General features: G+C 43.9%; 1 long non-coding RNA gene across 1 annotated transcript; it reads left to right on the top strand.

Annotated features, from left to right (window-relative positions):
* Positions 1-328: 328 nt before the first annotated feature.
* Positions 329-18,762, top strand: LOC125634691 (uncharacterized). Its single transcript, XR_007356010.2, has 4 exons — positions 329-425; positions 11,529-11,630; positions 14,747-14,877; positions 18,551-18,762. It is a non-coding gene; the product is annotated as an uncharacterized LOC125634691 (long non-coding RNA).
* The last annotated feature ends 2,547 nt before the right edge of the window (positions 18,763-21,309 follow it).

Below are 21,309 nucleotides of genomic sequence, written 5' to 3' on the forward strand. Positions count from 1 at the left end.
TATTTTCAGAGTGTAACAACCACAGACACCAAGGGAAAGCTTCCTTCCCAATTTTAAAAAGTTCCAGCCTTGCCATTGGCTCTTTTCTTTAACTGGGGGACTTTTTAAATCCTTTACAGGTAAAGCAAGCAGAGAACAGCTACCAAGAGGGATTTTACAGCGAACTGGCTGTCTGGGTGTCCATAAAAGGGAGCTACTCCCTCCCCCCCGCAACACACACACACTTCATTTATCACAATACTGTTCAACAGAAGTTTTTTCTTGAAAAAAACAGGTTGCTATGTAGACGACCCAGCAGCTGTATCTTCCTGTTCTGGGTAGTCAGGTTTGCCTGTCTCGTAAACACTTGATTCTCACCATCCAGCTCCACTGCTTCACCTTGTCCAGGAATATCTTTGTATAACAGGCCAGCAGAAAACAGTGTGGTAAGTGTGTCATCATTGTAATTTAGCACTGATTTTATAAAGACCCTGTAAGGGTACTAGTTATTGCTTTGGCTTATGAGGTGGTCTCCCAACTTGACATCCAGCTGACTGCAAAGAGAGGCCACAGGGTAATTCAACCAGAGGCCAGAGTCCCCCCCGTTGAGAGTGGTTCCATCTTCTTTTACAATATCCGAACAAAGGTACAGTCGCATGTTGTTTAAATGCATATAATCTACGCCATTCCCTGCTATATGAAAATCAAGGGGAGCAGCATTCATAATGGCTGTAGATGCTTTTCTTGATGCTGGTCTCTGTAGGGGCTATTTAGAACAAGTCTAGTTTGATTTTGGTACAGTCTTCAGACCCGCAGTGAACTAAAGCCAGGGTGACTAAAATATCTCTCTTTTAACGTGTGGAAAGTGCCTCACAGGGGCTCTGTGATATCCAGAAAGGGCACATCCAGCCTCTCATTGTAATAGTTTCTGTAGTTGAGGAATCTCCCTAATAGTTTAGGATTACCATCGTGTTTTGCTTTTTCAAAGCCCTGCTGTCTCCGGGAGCGCAGGTGCAACTTGATGGCCACCTTCTCAAAGTGAAATGAGACGTGTCTCTTCTGGTCTGTCTGTATTTCAGTGCTGATGGTGTCAATGTGGGGTTTACTGACAGGGACATAACGAGCTTTATCATACGCGATTGTGACAAACTTGTTGTTTGTTCCTTGAATGGGGACGCAAACAAACAGGGGTAAGGAAAAGTCCCCCATAAACAATTGTTCTACAATGTCTGTGTATAGGCAAAAGAATTTGAACTCCCGCCCCCACCACATAATGTTTGCTGAGAAGGTCATTTTTTGACACCACAATTGGGGACCAAACCCAAAATATTAGTTAGCTCCTTTCTTGAGCAACATCAGAGGATTTAAATCTATATATTCTTCCTTTGTCATTTGACCTGGTTTCACTTTTGGTGTGAGTCTGTTTTGAATTTCAAGTCATTGGAGATCTCCTGGTTAAGCTAGGGTGGTCTCTTACCATACTTCTGTCTTTCCTGTATATTGCGGTATTTGCTCTTGAATCCTTGATAATGTCAAACCAATTGTGGTCAGAAATAAACCTCTGTCACTGGATCACACAGACAAAATTTAGAAATGGAGGCTGTAAACAGAATGTCTCATCACAGACTTAACTAAGTAGAGCCTGCCTCTTTCCATGATTGTGCTGGTTCCTACTCCCCAGCTAATATTCCATATGGAGAAACAACTGTCTTTGGTCACCTTGGTCCAATGGTTAGCACACAGCACTCACAGTCAGGGGGTAAGTAAAGGGCACATTAGAAATGTAGATAGATTCCACCTGCCCCACACTTCCCTTAATGAGGAGACCGTAATCTCTCCCTTCCCCAGATGTACAGAACTTCTCAACCCCCACACTGAACAGGGCAAATTGGCATTTGGAGGAAATGGAGGTTGGGGATAGGACAGGCTGGGCAGTGGGACCTGCTTGAGTCCTGTCTTAAGATGCAGGGAGGGCTTGATAGTTGAGGAGGTGGGAGTCTGGGGCTCGTCTCGTCCATGTGAGGAGGGAGGAGTCAGGTGGGTTTTGAGGCTGTGGGTGTGTCAGCTGGAAATCAGGTAACCGACGTTTTGTCTTCACTGCTGAACAGGGTGACCAGAAAGCAAGTGTGAAAAATCGGGATGAGGTAGGGGGTAATAGGCGCCTGTATAAGAAAAAGCCCCAAATAGCAGGACTGTCCTTATAAAATCGGTGTGTCGATGCAATTACAGTCTTCCACTGAGATCTTTTCCCCGAGTTCATCACTACATGCCAAGGGAGAGTTCATTCACACCCTCCTTATGGTCGGTTCAACTCATAAATTAAGCTGTTTCTGTGCAATTGCCAACAAGCAGCTGATCAGGCCTTTTGGTTGTTTAGACTTTATAACATTTGTTGGATTCATTTTTAGAGAATTTCACTTCTCATGATATCAACTGAATGTATCACCTTCTACAATATAAAACAAAGTCCTTTTTCCCTTTATGAACAATCAGTTAGACATAAATATATATTACATTATCACAATTGTATTTAAAATAGATAACATCGTAGGACATATTTGCAATACTCTTTGAGGTCAGATCTCCTTGGTAATAAAACTTCCTCAAATAGTCAATACTGGCAATGAATTGATCTTTGACTATTAGCAGTAAATATGCCTAATGGCCTGTGATGGGATATTAGATGGGGTGGGATCTGAGTTACTACAGAGAATTATTTTATGGGTGTCTGGCTGGTGAGTCTTGCCCACATGCTCAGGGCTTAGCTGATTGCCATATTTGGGGTCGGGAAGGAATTTTCCTCCAGGGAAGATTGGCAGAGGCCCTGGGGTTTTTTTTGCCTTCCGTTGCAGCGTGTGGCACGGGTCACTTGCTGGAGGATTCTCTGCACCTTGAAGTCTTTAAACCATGATTTGAGGACTTCAGTAGCTCAGACATAGGTTAGGAGTTTGTTACAGAAGTGGGTGGGTGAGATTCTGTGGCCTGTGTTGTGCAGGAGGTCAGACTAGATAATCATAATGGGCTCTTCTGACCTTAAAGTCTATGAGTCTATGCACACCCTGGTTACAGAATCCTCATTAGAGCTTTCAAATGTCTATATAGATTCTTAAACTTTTACTGACAACATTTACTTCTCTCTTTTCCCATTAAACCATTTGTACATGATATTGCCATAACAAGTAAGACCTGGATCTACTGTGTCTCTATTATGGATTTCTTGGCATAAAGTATACAATCTGGAGGAAAAAAAGATAAAGGAGGAAGCCATTTCCCATTTTAACAAGAGTGTGTGGTCAGATTAGCTAGCAACTGTTCCTGTTTCTTAGTCTAACTCTTCTGTGAAAATCAGAAGGAGCCTCTGTAATTCGACGTGTTTTAAAGGTTTAGGTCTAAATTATGCCAAGTATTCTGGCCTATTCATGGATACGTATGACATCATTATTAATAGTAAATTCCATGTTTTCTTACTAATAATGACATCTGACAAATGTCTGTTTTACACAAGTTACACTCTGGAAATACCTAGTAAATACCTACAGACTAGTTCAAAGCCCGTTGAAGTCACTGGACAATGTCCCTTTGACTGGACTAAATTCTCTGGAGAAATTCAAACACATCATATTTATCACGTGCAGCTCAGCAACTAAGTATATAATTCGATCAAAAAAAAATAGAAAGAAAGAAAGTCTGGCCTGCCTGGCACGGCTAGTTCTCTCCAAACCAATGGGGGGAAAGATCTCAGGAGAAGACTGTATTTCAATAGACACATATATTCTGCCTATGTAATCAGCAGACAGCCCTACTTTGTCAAAGTGATCAATTTTGGCCATGTAACCCTTCTGCCATGTGGTGTAGGTAGCAACAAAGGCTGGGTTCAATATCAAGGGCTTCCTCTTAACAACACAAAAGAGAACCGGCTTGAGACCCCACCCGCTAATCTAAGGAAAATAAACACTACTCCTGGGTGCCACTAAGAGGCAATACTTCCCCTCTCGCAAGAACTGAGTGTCTATAACAAAAGAAAACTTTTATTAAAGAAGAAAACACAGCATTGATTTAGGAAGACACTGCAACAAGGATTTGAAAGTACACAACTAATCAGTAAAACACTCACCCTACAGTATCTTGAGCAGTGTCCATTTTCTCAGTTTCCCACCTTGCTGTGTGAAACCCATGGAACGAATGTCTCTTTAACATTCCAATCCCTTTTTCCTTCCACTGTCCCCTACTCACAGTTTGTTGTCTCAGATCAGCAATGTCCCCAGAGTCTAGCTGTGTGTTTGGGTGGGTTTGTCTTCTGCCCCTGAGGAGAAAGGGTGGTTGAATGATGCCTCCACCTCTGCTCATCAGTGTCTCTGCAGTCACCGTCACTCCCACCTCTCTGCACAACATCATATTCTGAGGTTCCACCATTTAGCCCAAGTCTCTGTGTTTTCACGGGCTAGTAGACAACGTCTCTGCAGCTGTCTTTTCTGCACAGCTTTTAACCAAAATGCTGTCTCCTTATCACTTCTAACATCCAGAAGTAATAAAATGCAGGACTATAAGTGAAGCTCAAGAGATCAGGGAAGACTCCATGGTGGCAGGGCCAAGGAGAACAAGGAGATTTTATATAAGTATTTCAGGAACAAAAGATATTCTAACACTGATACAGGCCCATTACTCCATGGAGATGGTAAAATAATAATAATGATACAGAAAGGGCAGAAGTGTTCAATAAATATTGCTGCTTTGTATCTGGAGAGAAGCACAATGTTGTACAAATATCACCTCTAAGAGTGTCCTGGATGGAAGTGCCAACACTTCTCCTTTCAGTCTTCATCTTAACCCCTTCTTTTTTTCTTACCTATTCGCTCTCTTCCATGTCCCATCTTTTCTCTCCTCTCCTAGCTTCTCCCTCATTTCCCCACCCCTTTTCTTGCTGTCCTCATCCCTAATTCCAGAAATCCTCCCAAATCGAAGTTCCTGCAGCCATAATGTTAGTTAATTAGCAGGTGATTAACTAACAGCCTACAGAGGACACACACTGTTCATGTGGATAACTAGTGTGTCTGGATAAAGGGAATTTGGATTACTGGAATTATCCAGTAAATTGATTTTAACTCAGGTAGTTTTAAAATTACCACGTTTTCATTTGGATAAATAAATCACATGAATTACTGCTACTTATCCATTAAAATTGGCAGGAAGGCGTGTTCTCCAGCATAGCTTCACTGGAGCCTTGAGTGGTTTCTGAAGATAGTTAGAAAGATCATTCAGTTAGTTCATTGATTTAAGGGGTTATGACAGCTGTGTTCTTCTCTTTCTGGATCTCACAGGCATCTCCCTAGATAGTACTTTAAAGGAAAAGTTATTAGTGGGATTATCTCACTTTATGATGTCACTTTAGCAATTGACAGACTGAGGGGGCCGGGGGGGGGGGATCTCAGTAGCCAGATGATAACAGCCCAACTTGCTGTCTCTCTCAGCCAGATATTTTTGCTTCAGCGACTGACACTTTGACCAAAGCAGCCTGTTTTATACAGATTCTGAAGGCTTGGTTTCTACTTGGTAAAACTGCGGGTCGCCAATCAGAAAGTGACCCATGATTCTAGTGAAGATTTGAAATGTGCAACTTCAATCTGAACTTGTTGCAACTTTGTCTCGGGAAAATTCCATCATCTTTGTGCCAAACATCTTGTGGCATCCCAGTTTGCATAGGACACATTAGGACACAGGGGTTTGTGCAAAACTTCTTGGGACATATAACAAACATGTATTGGTTTAGCTCTGGTCAGCAACTTATTTCTGCAGGCCACTTCTCATTGCTCTCCCTGTGTTGTGTTCCTTGGCCAACTTGATAAGACTCTGTGTCCTTCCCCATGTGTCAGTTTCTACCATAGAGAGGTCAATTTTGAAATCAGGAGGGATTCTTTATTTAAAGTCTTTTAGAATCATGGAAATGTAAGGCTGAAAGGGACCTCAATCAGAAAATGACCCATGGTTCTAGTGAAGATTTGAAATGTCCAACCTCAATTTGAACGTTGGAATTGTTGCAACTTTGTCTCTGGGAAATTCCAGCATCTTTGTGCAAAACATCTTGTGCCATCCCAGTTTGCATAGGACACGTTAGGCCACAGTGGTTTGTGCAAAATGTCTTGGGACATATAACGGACATTTATTTGTTTAGGTCAGGTCAGCAACTTATTTCTGCAGGCCACTTCTCGTTTTCCTCCCCGTGTTGTGTTCCTTGACCGACTTGATATGACTCTGTGTCCCCCTCTCCATGTGGCAGTTTTTCTGTCAGCCCTTTGATCTGCTCCATAAAGGTCAATTTTGAAGTCAGGAGAAATTCTTTATGTAAAGTCTTTTAGAACTGTAGAAATGTAAGGCTGACAGGAACCTCAAAGGGTGATCAAGTCCAGCCCCCTGCACTGTGGCAGGGACAAGAAATCCTGGATCATATCTGAGAGGTGTTCGCCCCACCTGGTCTTAAAAACCTCTAATGAGGTTCCACAACCTTCCTTGGGAGCCTATTCCAGAGTTTAATTTAGTAAGAAAGTTTTCCTAATATCTAACCTAAATCCCCCTTGCTGAAATTAAGCCCATTACTTCTTGTCCTGATTTCAGTGGACCTAGAAAACAGTTGATCACCATCCTCTTTATCACAGCCCTTTACATATTACTAGGTCCCACCCCCGTAGTCTTCTTTCCAAAAGACTAAATATGCCCAGGTATCTTCACCTTTCCTCCCAGGTCAGGTTTTCTGAACATTAGATCATGTTTGTTGCTCTCCTGTGGACTCTCTCCAATTTGGCCACATCTTTCCTTAAGTGTGGCACCCAGAATTGAACACAGCACTCCAGCTGTGGCCTCATTAGTGCTTGGCAGAGCAGGACAATTACCTCCCATGTCTTATGTACGATACTTGTGTTAATACACCACAGAGTTATATTAACCTTTTTTACAACTGCATCACATTGTTGACTCATATTCAATTTTTAATCCACTATAGCCCCTAGATCCTTCTCAGTACTACAACCACCAAGCCAGTTATTCCCCATTTTACAATTGTGCATTTAATTTTGCCTTCCTAAGTGAAGTACTTTGCACTAGTCTTTATTGAATTCCATTATATTTTATTAAGAGCAATTCTTTGTTTTAGCAAGGTCCATTTATATTCAAATCCTATCCTCCAAAGAACTTGCTAACCCTTTCAGCTAGGTGTCATCTGCAAATTATATAAGCATACTCTCCGCTCAATTATACAGGTCATTAAAGGAATTATTGAATAGTACCTCGTCCAGGACTCACCCCTGAGGACCCAACTAATATGCCCTCCCAGTTTGACAGCAAATGTATTCTTTGAGTATGGTCTTTCAACCACCTGTGCCCCCACCGTATTGTAATTTCATCTAGACCACATTTCCCTAGTTTGCCCATGAGAATCTTTTTCCAGATTGAAACCTCTCTGTAATGGGATGGATGCATAAAAATAGGAAAAATTAAAAAAAAAAATACACTAAGAATATTAATCAATACTGTATGAAAAAGGTGCACAAGTAATACACACATACACACACATAGAGTTTGGTCCCAAGTTACTATTATTTTTAATAGTGTCATAAATGTCCAGGAATGAGCAAGAATCCTTTGCAGAACTTAGGGCTAAGCCCTTAAAACACATCTAATAACAGAGGCTGCATCTGTGGCTCACAGTGGAGTTAGACTGAGTGACAGCAACAGTCGCTAGCAGATCTAACCACAAACTCTCACTCACTTGTGAAGTAACTTCATCTTTTATCAATTTCTTCTTTATTATTTGCTTTATACCTAGAAGTCCAGAGCAGATAGACAAGATGAAGCTGGGACTTGATGTGGCAGCATAATGTCCATTTTAGAAACAATATAGAAAATTAAAGTCTATCTGGAGGTTTCTACAACAGAGCCCTGAAGTTTGAGAAAGTTTCATTACCCAGGTGGTCTCACTAGAAAGAGTACTGAGAGCATTTTGGAGAAAGTTGTGTGTTTTAAAGGAGTTGGCTGAGAAGCTGGCTGGACCATTAAAGTTGGTTTTCAATAAGTCTTGAACACGGGGGAAGTTGCAGAAGGCTGGTAGAAAGCTATTGTTGTGCCAGTACTTAAAAAGGGTGAACTGGAAGCCCTGGGTTATTATAGGCTTGTCAGTCTGACATCAACCGCAGGAAAGATAATGGAGTAGTTGATACAGACAGGATTAATACAGAATTGAAGGCAGGGAACAGAATTAATGCCAATCAGCTTGGGTTTATGGAAAAGAGATCCTGTCAAACTAAATATATTTTTTATGAGAATACAAGTTTGGGTCATGAAGATAATGTTGTTGATACAATATACTTAGTGTTCTGTAAGATATTTAACTTGGTACCACATGACATTTGGATTTAAAAAAAATTGAATGATATAAAACTAACATGGCGTGCACTGAATGGATTAAAAGCTGGCTAACTGTAATTGTAAACAAGGCATCATCATTGATGGGGTATACGTCGAGTGGGGTCTGGTGGGATTGGTGAATTTTAAAGGGAAAACGTGTATATATATATATACATATGTACGTATATATATGTATAGATCATAGCTCATCATGCTGCAACATAAACTCATTTCACTCAGGTTGCTCAGTTTCCCACTAATAATACTGATTACATTAATGGCACAGTAAAAGAAAACAGCTCTCTTCTCTGTACCTTTACCTGGTTATTCTCTACTCTTCATCTGCTACTAAGAAGGATGGCTACCAATGTTATGAGATCTCTTCAGAAATGCCAGTCCAATGAATCATCAGGCGAAATGGCCAAATAGCACTGATGAGATTTCAGTGGGCTTCACTTTACAGGTGTTCACCTTTCATTGGTTTCACAACATATCAACAGAGTGTATCAGCTCCCTTATTACAAACAAATGTCGTGGTATACTAGGTGAGTAATCACTGATAAAGAGAACGAGAAGTGGCTGGGCTATAGCTGTAGCCAGGGAAACTGAAGGAAATTTCGAAGGCTTCTGTAACAGAGTCAGTGCTCACTGGGGGCCCAAGTAGAATCAATGAGGGAGAACAATTGTACCCCTAATAACGGTTAGTTTTTCACCCAGTGAAGCAGATCTGGGAGTTTTTAAGAGCTAGGCGCTGCCATACTTAGAGTATGTCTACACTTCAAGAGCTATAGCAGCACAGCTGATCTCTTAGGCTGAAATTTGACCCCTAATCCAAATTTGACCTCACAGGGAATGTCTGCACAGCGACAAGACCCCCGTGGCGGGCCTCAGGCCTCAGGCTTCAGGCTGTGGGGTGGTTTCGCTGCTGTGTAGATGTCTGGGCTGTGGCTGCAGCCTGGGCTCCAGGACTCTGTGAGGTGGGACGGTCCCAAAGCTTGGGCTGCAGCCTGCGGCCAGGCGTCTACACAGCAATGAAACCATCTCAGCCAAACCCCGCGAGCCTGAGTCAGCTGGCCTGGGCCAGCTGCAGTTTTCCTTTTTTTTACGGTGTAGACGTACTCAGAGAACATCTGCAATATTATTTTAATATTAAAAACTCTTAGCACTGGGGCCACTCTGCTCCCACCATCTGAGCAGGTAAAACACAGCACCCCTGGAGCAGAGCTAAGGGCCTTTTGTTTTAAGTCTTTACGATAAGGGGACCAGCTGCCTGAATCATGAAACTTTATCCCTAAATAAGTCAAAGCAGAGATTTGTTCTACAGGGTGGCCTTCTCTCTTCCACTCAACTTGCGGGGGGTTCTTTCCAGAAATCATGACTTGGTCTCATTATAAATGAGAACCAGGTCTTGAGAGTTAAAATAAGAGGAAAAAGTCATTTCAGAAGAGGCCTCTTGGAGTTTGCAATAAAACAACCATGCCATCAGCATATAGTATCACCGAGATAAGGCTACCTTTAAGGTGTGGTGGAGAAAATTTATTTTCCTTTAAACATCCACCGCATCATGAATATATACATTAATAACAAGAGGTGCTAGAAGGCATCCCTGGTGTTCTCCCCAGGCCACTGGGAAAACATTCTCCCTTGCCTTTACCCGACCCACATCGCTCTGGTGGAGAGCCTCCAAAATGCTCAGAAGTCTTAGATCAATACCCATCCTTCTTAATTTTGCCCAAAGATTGTCTAGATCAACAGAATCAAATACCATCTATAAAACTCTAATTGTAGCATAGAGTTTGTACCCTTAACCACAGTATATTTATAAATCACAGAGGAGAAAATAAAGCAATTATCAATTGTGGCTCTACCTGTTTTTATCTAACTTCTCTGTGCATAGGGCAAGAACATTGCAGGGAAATTAATAAGTGTGAGGTGGCAGTCAGGGTGACATGCCCACTCCTTGTGTCCCCCCTTGGCAGAGAAACATCCAGTGCCCCTTGACCTTTCTCTGTGGAGAAAGTGGCAGGTGAGAAGACCAGCACCTTCCAACAACACAGAGCCAGTTGAAATAGAGGGCACTGATTGGGAGATGAGAGGGACACCTCACTGCCCTGTCACAGCTCCTCATTGCCCTGTGGATGTCCTCCTCCCCATGGATTCTCATTCCTCATTCACTCCCCTCAACTTTTCTATTAGGTGCTTCCAAATGGGGGGAAATTGGGGGAAAGAGGAAGAAGGTGAATCAGAAGGGGTCTGTGAAGCTTTGCAGGGGGTTGTATTTTGTAGGCTCTGAATCCTGGTTAGATTGAATCCCCCAGGGAACTTGGAGGTGTTGTACAGCTCTATAGAACCCTTAGAAATGTTCTTACATTTCCCTGGCTGCAGTTTAAGCCCAGTCACTTCTTCTCTCTGTCCTGAAAGAATGAGACAAATCCTGAGAGGTGCTTGGCACCTGCAAATGCCACTGGTTTCCCCATGTTTGATGCATCAACATTTTATGTCTCTACTTTAGATAGTTATTGTTATGAGGGGAAAAGAAAGGGAAAACTCATGGTTTTCTCCCATCACTAACTGTAAAATTCTGCAATTTAGATATACAGAAAAAAACCCATGGATTCCTGGCACACAGTATTTATAATGTAATTCAGTTTATTTATCATAAATCTCTCTTTAAAAGGATTTTTAACCTTTTTGGAATGGGTTTTGATGCATGAAATTAGGAAATTTCCTTAAATACAAGTAAAATATTGATTAAATATTGTACAAAACAAATATACAAATGCACATGCCCTGCTGCCAGTGCTTCCAAGATACAGCTGTATTCTGAAATTCTTCTCTGCAAAAGGACTCTCATTTCAATTTAATGGGAGGCTTTCCATTTTTTCAGAGAGATTTTGATCAGGCAGCAGATGTTTGCTAGTTGTGAAGATTCATATTGTAACTTCCTCAAGGCAGAAACTTGGCTACAGTGTTTCCCTGAAATTCTATGGGAATGTTTATGATGCTCAAATTATAATTATGATGATAATTATAAACAGATTGCAGCACAAACTTCGTAAATGTGATATGCTTCAAAAAAGATTTCAAAAGATCAGCATTTCACAATCCCTGGTAGCCCATAAATAGAGACTCTCCATCTCCTGTCTATTTTGCAGTCTTTTCTCTCCAGCAACATTGAGTTCCCAGGCAAACTTTAGCCATGAAGATTGTCTACCTCCTCTTTGCTGTCTTTTTCCTGGTGCTGCAAAGCTCTCCAGGTAAGATCTTAATGAGATGAAGGGAGAATATAGAAGGACATTTGTGAGTCTGTACTAAGATTTCTAAACATTTTTATCATAATTTTTCCAGCTTTTTTTTTTTTGAAAGAGTTGTATGGTTTTCAGCAGATGCTTGACATTTAACAGGAGAATAGTCCTGGAGTGAAAAAGGTGCCTTTAATGTTCCTATTAAGATCCGGTCAGATTTGGCTGAACTATGACCTGTCATACTATCACCAACATTCTACCTAGTGGAGTCCTACAAGGATTGGTTCTTGCCCCCACATGAGTCAATCTTTTTATAAAGGACCTGAAAAAAAACCCCATAAAAAACACTTATAAAGTTAGCAGTTGAGAAGAATTAAAGGACAGGTCACTCATACAGAGGGATTTGGATCACTTGGTAAGCGGGGAACAAGTTAACAATCATACAGCTAAATCTAAATGTATGGATCTAGGAACAAAGAAGGATGGCCACAGTTATAGGATGAGGGACTCCATCTTGGAAAGCAGTGACTCTGAAAAAAGTTTTGGGGGTTGTGGATGGATAATCAGCGGAAAATTGCTAAAAGGGTTAATACATAACTCGTATGCAGAAAGAGGGAAATCCTGAGTAAGAGTAGAGAGATTATTTTACCTCTGTATTTCACACCTCCAGATGTGATCATTTCTTGAATACTGTGTCCAGATCTGGTGTCCACACTTCAGGAAGAACGTTGATCAGCTGGAGAGGGTTCGGAGAAGAACCACAGGAATGATTAAAGGATTAGAAAACGTGCCTTATAGTGATAGACTCAGAAAATTCAATTTCTTTAGCTTAACAAAGAGAAGGTTAAGGGGTGACTTGATTACAAATTCAGACCGGAAACGAGATATAAATTGTTAACAGTGAAAGTAATTAACCATTGGAACAATTTACCAATATATTCTTCATCCCTGACAGTTTTTAAATCAAGAAATATTTGGGGGGGGGGGTTCTAAAAGATACCCACTAAGAAATATTTTGGGGAAGTCCCTTCAGACTAGATGATCACAAAAGTACTTCAGTATGAGGAGGAGTCAACATGGTTTTGCAACGGGAAATCATGCCTCACCGATCTCCTAGAATTCTTTGAGGGGTTTAACAAACATGTGGACAAGGGTGATCCAGTGGATATAGTGTAATTAGACTTTCAGAAAGACTTTGACAAGGTCTCTCACCAAAGGCTTTGAAGCAAAATAAGCATTCATGGGATAAGAGGGAACATCCTCTCACGGATCAGTAACCAGCTAAAAGATAGGGAACAAAGGGAGGAATAAATGGTCAGTTTTCAGAATGGAAACAGGTAAGTAGTGGTGTCCCCCAGGGGTCTGTAATGGGACCAGTACTGTTCAAAATATTCATAAGTGATCAGGAAAAAGGGGTAAAGAGTGAGGGTGCAAATTTTGTAGATGATACAAAATTACTCAAAGATAGTGAAGTCCAAAGCAGAGTGCGAAGAGTTACAAAGAAATCTCAAAAAACAGGGTGACTGGGCAACAAAATGGCAGATGAAATTCAATGTTGATAAATGCAAAATAATGCACTTTGGAAAACATAATCCCAACTATACATATAAAAAGATGGGTCTAAATTAGCTGTTACCACTCAAGAAAGAGTTCTTGGAGTCATTGTGGATAGTTCTTGGAAAACATCTGCTCAGCGCACAGCGGCACTCAAAAAAGTTAACGGAATGCTAGGAACCATGAGGAAAGGGGTAAATAATAAGACAGAAAATATCATGATGCCTCTATATAAATCCATGGTATTCCCAGATCTTGAATACTGTGGCAGATCTGGTCACCCCAACTCAAACAAGATAAATTAGTATTGGAAAAGTTACAGAGAACAGCAACTAAAATGATTTGGGGTATGGAACAGCTTCCATATGAGTAGAGATTAAAAAGACTGGAAATGTTCAGCTTGTGTCCTCGTCCTCTGGCCTAACTCAATGAAAATACCCTTTGGTCAAGGGGATTCAAATCTTTGGATTGAAGTGTTTGGCAACCTTCACTTGAGATAACAGGCTCTGTGCATATCCTTTGCCTTTGATGAAATGACAGACTTTCTAGGAGCTTGTGTTGTCCAGGATGGTACTGAACAGTACGAGATGCATATTTCTGGGGGACGAGGCTGGGACTGGGAGTTTGCTGGTGTCGCTCTGCACGATAATTCAGGAGAGTCTTGCTGGAAGTTTTCCTATAATTCTGATGGGAGTGACTTTACATGCTAGGGGCTGTGCATGAGCAGGACCAGAAGTGGTTGCTGTCACAGCAGAACAGTGTAGGAGGCATCACAGGTTGGAGAACTGAGGGAATACGGCTGCTCGGTGGTCCAGATTGTACCCTGGGGAATGTCACGGTGGATACTTTAAGGAAAGCACAGCTAAAATCTAGTTTAAAATAGTCTAATATTAATATTCTAAAAGACATATGGACCACATTCTCATAAGGACCAGCCTGTCTGGAATGTCTAACTTGGCAATTGGTCATTGAGTAAGTATTCCCAAGTGCTGAATCTTCACAAGAATATCTGTGCTGAGTCTCACAGACAATCAGGCATTCAGACTGCAAGGGACTGGTTTAAACCCTTCTCTTTCTAAAAGTTCCAGCCACCCAATCCAGTGCTGAGCTGGTTCAACCCTGCTCAGCCAATCAGTATGTAGATACTGCTTAGTACATCAGTGTTTGGAATCAGAAAGAGTCCAAACCATTGCAGCAAAACCACTGCCCCACTATTAGAAGTTGGTGATGCAGGCAGCTACCTGCTTTCCATCCTGTACAGCTGTGGGGCTGTGAAGGACTCCCATGCTCTGTGCTACAGTTCTAAAGCCTGCAGCCAGAAGGCCAGCAGATCTGCTGAATTAATTCACTCTGCTCAATTCTTAGTGGCAGCCTTTGAACGGGCACAGAACTACAGACATTTATATCTTATCAAAGATTGCGTGCAAGGGGGCACAGGAAGATCTCTGGGCTGACGTGGCCTTGTCTCAGTGAACTGGAAATTCAGCTAATGGGAAATGCCTGTCATGCTGCAGTCACAGCTCCTGTTTACACTTATGTGTGAATGAAAATCAAGACTCTTCTTCTCTGTGCAGGATTCACTCAGTTTATCAATAGCCCCGCTCTTTGTAAACGTGCTCGAGGCTCCTGCCGCCGTATATGTTATGGCAAATACAAACTGATTGGAAGCTGCGGTTCTGGGCAGAATTGCTGTAAAAGGAGAGCGGTAAGTTCAGGATGCCACAAGGGAGACATTACTGTCTAAACAGAATATGTGTGTCTCTCCTTTCTATAGCTGCTGTTTAATGACCTTGCAGGCTCAGAGCACACGGCACAACCCTGGGACATGGGACAAAGAAATCTTTTGTGCTGTCCGGATACTGGACTATCTGAGGTTTAAATGTTAGAGTTAGAGGAATCTTATAGCTGCTTTACTCAGGCTGCCTATGGTCTGTCCACAACCCAGAGCAGCCCAGAGTCTCCATCGTGCTCAGTGCTACAGAGCTTGCCCCTGTGAGACCCAGTAACACCCAGCACCTCCCCAGGATAGTGCTTGCAAGGAGGGCAGAATAGGGGCAATTCTATGAGCCAGGTATTGCTCCTGTATTGCAGTTTCTCTCCCCAACCTGTTTTGAAGCCCCTCTGGCTTGCCAACATGGCATCACACAGACAGGGTCTGTGGCCAGTCTGTGGTGAACGTCTACATTGGTGTTTCATTTAAGAATACGGAAGACAATGGGGAAGGACTAAAGTATATTTCCCAGGAGAGAGTATGGGGGATGTATCATTGTGCAGCACCTATGAGATCAAAATGGCTGCTCTTTCGAACATTAATGCTTAATTTACAAAAAAGAAACGTGTACAAGTGTGGAGCTATGTTTGGGGGGGGGGTCGTATCCCAGTATAAAATGATCAAATCTATCACAGAAAAATTAGAATAACTAGCAACACGGTTTCTGACTGACGCTTAGACTTTTAAGCCTTTCAAAAATGTTATGTCACTCTTCCAGTCACTGACGGAAGGATCCTATTTTCAATATCTACCCAAGGACACAGTCAAGAATGGTATTTTCCTGGGAGCACTCACCATAATGACAGCTGCCAATCTGATTCCATTATAACCCCTTCTTCTCACATACTTGTCCTTTTCTGGAAAGGTCTCCTTTCTGGATATCATTTCTGAATTTGAAAGGCCTGCACTCCTCAGACTGAAGGGAGTTGGTAGGACCAGTTATGAGTCTCTCTGGCAAGAAGAAAAAGTGGCACCTTAAAGACTAACAAATTTATTTGAGCATAAACTTTCGTGAGCTACAGCTCACTTCATCGGATGCATGCAGTGGAAAATACAGTGGGAAGATTTTATATACACAGAGTACATGAACAATGGGTGTTACCATACACACTGTAACAAGAGTGATCAGGTAAGGTGAGCTGGAGAGAAAAAATTACCAGCAGGAGAGAAAAAAAACCTTTTGTAGTGATAATCAAGGTGGGCCATTTCCAGCAGTTGACAAGAATGTGTGAGGAACAGAAAGAGAGCAGGGAGGCTGATCTGACAAAAAGAAACGGCTTTAAAATGAAGCCTGTAAAAACAAACTGAGAGGAGCTTAGAGAATAACTGAGCAGAGGAGAATTTGGGAGCCCTACGTGAAAGCATCTGAGGGGAAGAAATGGTTACTCAGCCCCTGAGGAAGCATCTCTATCCCAGAGAGTATTTGTGTTTTTCTTTTTAATGTTATTTTGCCCCAGATGGGGGAGGTTTTGGTTCATCAGGGGAACTAAACCACTGACCCAAAAGGAAAAATGGAGGCACTGGCCAAGTCTGATGATGAGAAGGTAAGCTGCACTCACACAGTATGGATATAACCATGATTTTCCCATAGAAAAAAAGGTATTTTCAAATCATTCCACTCAAAAATGGAAGAACAATTAAACTCAATTTGTGGCATGGACCTCCCTGCAGAGTCCCTCCAGAATGACACAGTGTGAAAAACTGGAAATGAACACAGTGATGAACATGTGAGGATTTCAGATAACCAGGTGCTTTGCGGTATTCTTGGAGCTGTGTTAAAGAACATCTGAGTCCAGATGCTGCAAACATGAGGAGCCATGTTGAGCATAATGTTGCCCCTGTGTGTTTTTGTGGGACAGAGGCGATTTTGAGCACACGTGTGAAGGCTGCCATGCCTTCTGGGACCAGGACTCTGTGGTTTGAACCAGAGACCTCCGGAGCTAAAGGCGCAAGTATCTTCAGCTTGAACAAAAGAGCCAGTCTCTAGATGGAGCCTGTAACAGACTCACAGCCTCCACCTAGGGGAATCTGTAACACACACTGACCAGTGGGTCACACACGTATATTATCAGATGTGCTCACTCTGCAATACAATTCAATAAGCACTAGTGCACTTTAAGGACTGATGCTACGTTCAGTCTTTAAGGTAGCTCAGCACATACTTGGAGCCTTTGCATTTCTCCTTTTAGAATTCTAGAGCAATTACAAACCTTGGTGACTTCAGTGCTCGCGTTGCTCCGAATTTCCTTTTACTGGTTTAAACATCATGTTTCTTCCAGTTAAGTTAACTTGGTCTCATTGCTTCTCTGTAGCCAATTCTATTCGTGTTCTTCTTGTTACCTGCTGGATCTCCCCATAACCTGTACAAGGTGTCCAGCATGCTCACATTAGTGTCGCAGCAGGGACAGGACTCAGAGAGAAAGTGGGGAGGGGTGAGAGGCTTTCCCAGGCAGCATGGGCTTGTTCTCTACATCTAAACTGCTACAGTGACCCAGCAACACCGCTGCAGCTGAGCCAAAGCACTGCAGTGGAGACGTTACCTGCAGCGAGGGGAGGGGTTCTCCCATCTGTGTAGGCACGGCCCCTCCCCCGGAGGTGCATCAATGGGAGAATGCTCCCATCAACCCAGTGCTGTCTGAAGTGTGCATAAAGTACCAGAGAGGCCGTTTGGGGTAGGAGATGTGAAGATAGGAGCTCCATGGTAGCACCTGCGCTGCTACTCACCTGGCTGCTTCACTGAGCACCTACAGAGATCATCATCAGGTAGGGAACTGCCATGCGAACAGGGTCAGGCTTCAGGCTTACATGAGCTGGCAGACAGAATAGTCCATGCATTCTTTAAGAATAACTTATTTATCCTCTAATTAAATATTTATGCTTTTAGTTTTAGCTATGGACAATAGTATGTTTGAGAGGAAAACTGAACATGGACATGAGTCGCGGTGTTCTATGTCTTACATGATTTTGGTTTTATTTTTCTATCTATCATAGAGATCATCGATATTTTTAAAATTCACAATTTTGATTAATTTCCCTCAATGGAATTTCAAATTTCAACTTTTTTAAGAAGTTTGATGAACATTTCGATGATATTGTACAGGATATTTCCAGCCGTTTTTATATTTATTTTGCCGGGGTTCTTATTTTCATCACCCAGCGACTTAATTGTTTGTGGTTGTCACTTTAACTGTGTAGACTGTTAATAGGAAGGACTTTTGTAAGAAAATGAGAATCTGCCTCCTTTACTGGAGAGTTGGGGCAAAGGGAAGGGAGATCCATATTCAGAAGTCCGGCATATTGACTTCAGAAGCCAAGTGGACAGCCAGTACACGTTTAGATATAATAGATAGATTGAGTCTGCTCCGCAGCCTTAGCTAAGGGGCACTTGGCTTTTAGCTCATGCGGTAAGAGGCTCATGCACTAAGCTCCAGAGACCCCAGGTTCAGTCCTGCCAGACAGCGACCAAGGTCTGTTAGTGTTTCATATACACACACTATTCAATGATGGGGAAATTCCTGCTCTACCTTGCATTTGAAATGGAATGTTATATTGTCCTTGTTTTAATGGTTATAAACATAGAATGTGAGAGTTTCTTCCCTTTTTGCAGTGAGTGAGCGATGGCAGCAGAAATTGTCAATGCAGGATCGCTGAGAATCTGGCAGGCGGCGCCTTGCTTCTAAAATCCTTGGATGCTTTTCATCTGGGCTGCAAAGAATCTCACAAGCTGGAAAAAACCCACAAGGGAGCCCTTGTGTCACCCCTAAGAGCTTGTTCTTCTCTCTTTAATAAAAGTAGCTAGTTGCTGTGATGCATTGCAAACAGGCCTGTGAGCGTTTTGTTTGGCACACGGGGGCTGTTTTGGTATGTCTTTCCCACAAATATCCCTTCCCTCTTTTATTTTAATGAAATATAAATAAAATAAATGGTCCCTGCCATATGTTAAGTCCACCCAGGGGTGTTCCTAGACCAGGCGACATACATATTTATCCATTTCAGGGACCTCCCCTGGATAAATCTTTTCCCTTCCCTTGGTCCTTTGACAAAGCCGTTTGGTTGGTGGGGTTGTCCGAGGAGCTGGGTTCCGTCCCAGCTTGGCTGTACAGTGTGCAACGCCCACAGCAGTGCTCCACGGCATGTCGACCCTCCCTCTGCTCCTCTCGCCTCCCAAACCTCCCCATCATGAGCAGGGCCGGCTCTAGGTTTTTTGCCGCCCCAAGCTCAGGTGGGGCTGGGGCTCACAGACGGCGCGGGAAGCGGAGGGAGTGATGTCACCGTCTCCCAGCGCCTGCAGGGGCGTGTGTCGTCCCGTCCCCCCCCCGGCCGCACAGAGACGCTCCGAGATAAGGGGTGGCACAAGGCAGCGCAGCCCCCGCTCCCTGGCAGGATTCGCCCTCTCCTCCCCAGGGAGTGATTGGGCCCTGGCACTTCAGCATCCCGGGGCCGGGGCTTTACCTTCCCGCTGCGGCCGGGGGCACGGCGCCCTTGCCCCGTCTAAGGCCCCGCCCTTGCCCCGTCTTGCTCCCAGAGCGCAACTGTCCTCCCACCCCCCCAAAAAAAAGGGTGGCCGGAAGGCTGCCCCTGGAAACGTGTCGCCCCAAGCACGTGCTTGCTTTGCCGGTGCCTAGAGCCGGTCCTGATCACCAGGTCCCCTTCTCTTGTGTCTGAGCTTCCAGACCGTGCCCTGTGCAGCAGGCTCCCCTGCGGGAGCCAGAACGGCAGCGCAAACCCCAAAGACCCAGGATTAGAAACCTGACTAAACTTTCAAGTGAGGGTTTAACTGAGGCAGCCACATGGGGTCCTCCCATGGAGAGGGAGAAACAATGGAGCTCCCAGCTGCTTTGCCATTTCTGTGCAGCAACAAAGTGTTGTTACCCCGGGGGCACCATTTAGGGAAGGCCTCCCCCGCTCCCAGCTTCGTACCAGATTTGGGTGAAGTGTGCAGCGGAAGGGAAGATGCTGCCCTTCCTGCCCCCAGCCCCGCTGCCCTGCCCCGCTGTTGTTTGGAGCCATGCTTCCCTGCCCCCCACCATGGGGCCACCACTGGCATCGCTCCTCGCCTGCTGATATGCCGTGTAGAACGGGGTGGGGGCTGATGTTGGGGTGTTCCCTTCCGCCCGCCCATTGCGGAAGTGGGTGGCCAGCGCATGCCCCTCACCCTAGCCACTGACCCGCAGAGCTTCCCCCACTGTGCCAACTAGGGACTGAGCATATGGCTGGCCCCTCAGCAGCAGCACCCTCTTGGACACAGCCCCTCCCTGCACCCTGAGCTACACCCCTCTCCCCCCCTACGTATCCCCTGCCTGCACCCTAAGCTACACCCTCCCAGCAAACATTCCCTAGCTACCCCCTCACTGCACCCAGAGCTATATCCCTCCCTGCCTCTGGAACTACGCCCTCTCTGCACACAGTCCATAGCTATCCCCTACCCGCACCCTGAAAACTATGCCTCTGCCTGTATACAGGCCCTAGTTACCCCCTGCCTGCACCCTGAGCTACCTCCCTCCAGGAACACAGCCCCTAGCTACCTCCTGCCTGGCCTCTCAAGTTCACCCCCTCCTAGCACCTGAGTACCTCCATGCCTGCACACAGCCGCTAGATACCCCCTGCCTGCACCCTCAGCAGTTTTCAAACTATTTGAGTTGACCCACCACCTTATATGCAAAATCTAGAGTTTTCAGGTACCTAAGTAGCCCCAGGAATCATGATTAATGTTCAGCACACCAAGATCTGAAATGGTGCCCCTGAAGTTACCCCCAGCTTTTCTCCACAAACCAGCTCCTTCTCTAGGTGCTCTTTTCTCCTGCCCTGCGCCCATGTCTTCCTCACAGCCCTTACGGTGAACGTTTCAGGGATCAGCCCTAGAGGGACTTGTCTTTATTGGGAAAAGGCATTGTGTGAGAAAAGGGGTTAATGTATGAACAGGGAAGACTGTGCAGCCAGGCTAGAGCAGAGGACTGGGACATAGGAGACCTCAATTCTGTGCCTATCTTTGGCCTGTTGGGTGACCCATAGCCCTGCCCCAAGAGGATTTTGACCAATTAGGGCAAGTCCTGGGGCAAAGAGTGACATGTAACATGAAGTAAGAGGTGGCATGTGACCCCCTTTAAAAACTCATCCCACTCATCCCTTAATAAATATTATTTCTGTTTTCGAAGAATTACTGCTTGTGTGCCTATTCTTGATCACAGGGCTGTATCCATGGCCTTTCAAGGAACAGCAAGGCTAACGTGCTCTGGGGAGCCCTCTGTATATCAGAGACAAGCACCCTGGTAATATCTTGGAAATTCCTAGTGGGCGGATCATAATCTTTGTTACGGATTCAAATAAATTCTAAATTACGGTTTAAAATTAAAAGCTTTATTTTTA

The sequence above is a fragment of the Caretta caretta genome, chromosome 3 (genome assembly GCF_965140235.1).
Source record: "Caretta caretta isolate rCarCar2 chromosome 3, rCarCar1.hap1, whole genome shotgun sequence".
NCBI lineage: Eukaryota > Metazoa > Chordata > Testudines > Cheloniidae > Caretta > Caretta caretta.